General features: G+C 27.4%; 1 long non-coding RNA gene across 1 annotated transcript in view; it reads right to left on the bottom strand.

The window, feature by feature from the left end:
* LOC126306479 (uncharacterized) overlaps positions 1–1,780 on the bottom strand; it is a 62,627-nt gene extending 60,847 nt beyond the window's left edge. Inside the window, exon 1 of the long non-coding RNA XR_007553549.1 lies at positions 1,732–1,780. This is a non-coding gene — a long non-coding RNA (uncharacterized LOC126306479). The remainder of the gene's footprint in view (positions 1–1,731) is intronic.
* Between the last annotated feature and the right edge of the window lie 679 nt (positions 1,781–2,459).

Below are 2,459 nucleotides of genomic sequence, written 5' to 3'. Positions count from 1 at the left end.
CATGAGATAAATTAATTAAGGAATAAACTTAATTAGCTTAGGAAAAGCATATGTTTTGAAAACATAAAATTAGAAGTTTAACTCTTCTATTAACTTTTCTCAAAAAATTTCACTAAACAAATGAGATAAATAAAATCTTTAAACCAACAAAGAAAATAAAAAAATTCAAAGATAAAGGTAAAAAACTTTTTCAAGCTAAGTACATTAATTTATCATAACAGAACCGTGGTAATGTTCCACGAACCCAAATAAAACCAAAAGATATAATAGCAAGCTTAATAAAAAATATAAAAGAATAAAAATCACCGCCCAAAAAAATTAAAGCCAATAACATTCTTATGAAGACAATTCTAGTATATTCAGCTAAAAAAATTAAAGTAAAACCACCCGCACCATACTCAATATTAAATCCTGAAACTAACTCAGATTCCCCTTCAGCAAAATCAAAAGGAGTACGATTAGTTTCAGCTAAGCAAGAAGCAAAACAAGCTAAAGCTAAAGGAAAAGAAATAATAATAAATCAACAATAAAGCTGATAGTTTATAAAATCAAACATATTAAAACTACCAATTAAAATAATTAAAGACAATAAAATTAAAGCTAAACTAACTTCATAAGAAATTGTTTGAGCAACAGAACGAAGAGAACCTAATAATGAATAATTTGAATTAGAAGATCAACCAGCAATTATAACAGTATAAACACCTAATCTAGTACAACATAAAAAAAATAAAAATCCATAAGAAAAAGAACACATATAAGTTAAATAAGGAAAAATTACTCAAACGGCTAAAGAAATCATTAAATTAAAAACAGGGGAAAAATAATAAAGTAGGTAATTAGATATAATAGGAATTGGCTGCTCCTTACAAATTAACTTAATAGCATCTCTAAATGGCTGAGGAATTCCAACAAAACCTACCTTATTTGGACCCTTTCGAATCTGAATATAACCTAAAACCTTACGCTCTAATAAAGTTAAAAAGGCAACACTAATTAAAACACAAATAACCAATAAAAGAAAATTCAAAATAAATATAAATAAATCATAAAGTATCAATACTATTTGTAGAAAAAATCTACATAAATGAATTCTAAATTCAACACATTAATCTGTCAAAATAGTAAATAAATTAATATTAATCAATATAACAAAAAATATTTTAACCATATGGTCCTTTCGTACTAATATGGATTAACAATCTTAGGATAGAAACCGACCTGGCTCACGCCGGTCTGAACTCAGATCATGTAAGAATTTAAAGGTCGAACAGACCTAATCATTGGGCTCCTGCACCCAAAATTTTTCTTAATCCAACATCGAGGTCGCAATCTGCTTTGTCGATATGAGCTCTCAAAAACAATTACGCTGTTATCCCTAAGGTAACTTAATCTTATGATCATAAATTATGGATCAAAATAACAAACATAAATAAATGAAGAGTTTATCTATTCTTCATGTCACCCCAACAAAACATCATCATTAAATATAGAAAGACAAACAAAAAACTATATAAAAGTAAAATGTCAAGCTCTATAGGGTCTTCTCGTCCTAAAGAAGAATTTAAGCCTTTTGACTCAAAAGTTAAATTCAAAAATTTATTAAGAGACAGTTGATTTCTCGTCAAGCCATTCATTCCAGCCACTAATTAAGAGACTAATGATTATGCTACCTTTGCACGGTCAAAATACCGTGGCTCTTTAAAAATACGCTCAGTGAGCAGGCCAGACCTCAAAATATAAACAAGAGGACATGTTTTTGATAAACAGGCGGAAATCAATTTATAACTATTTTTTTGATCCCTCTTTGTTTATTAAATAATTGTTGATGGTTGGTTCATTCTTTAATGTTTCTGTCGGGTTTTGTTTTTATAATTTGTGTTTATTCATATGCTGATTTGAATATAATTAGATATTATTTTGGTATTGATTATTTTTCTTTTAGTTTAATTTTACTTAGTTTTTGGATTTGTTCTTTAATAATCACTGCTAGAGGTTCAGTTTATTTAAGTTCATATCATTCTAATTTTTTTGTTTTTATGGTTTTGATTTTAATAATTATGCTTTATTGTTCATTTGCTAGATTAAGTCTTCTTTCTTTTTATATTTTTTTTGAGGCTAGATTAGTTCCTACTTTACTTTTAATTTTGGGTTGGGGTTATCAACCTGAGCGTTTGCAGGCTGGTGTTTATTTAATTTTTTATACTTTGGTTGCTAGATTACCTTTATTATTAGTTTTATTTAAGGTTTATGATGTTTCTAATACTTTATATTTTCCTTTATTGGTTGATTTTGGTTCTTATTATTTTATGTTTTATGTATTTATAATTTTGGCTTTTTTAGTTAAGATACCTATGTTTTTGGTTCATTTATGACTTCCTAAGGCTCATGTAGAGGCCCCTATTTCAGGTAGAATAATTCTTGCTGGTGTTTTATTAAAGTTAGGTGGTTATGGTATT

The sequence above is a fragment of the Schistocerca gregaria genome, unplaced genomic scaffold, assembly GCF_023897955.1.
Source record: "Schistocerca gregaria isolate iqSchGreg1 unplaced genomic scaffold, iqSchGreg1.2 ptg000333l, whole genome shotgun sequence".
NCBI lineage: Eukaryota > Metazoa > Arthropoda > Insecta > Orthoptera > Acrididae > Schistocerca > Schistocerca gregaria.
This window is presented reverse-complemented; position numbering and strand designations above follow the sequence as displayed.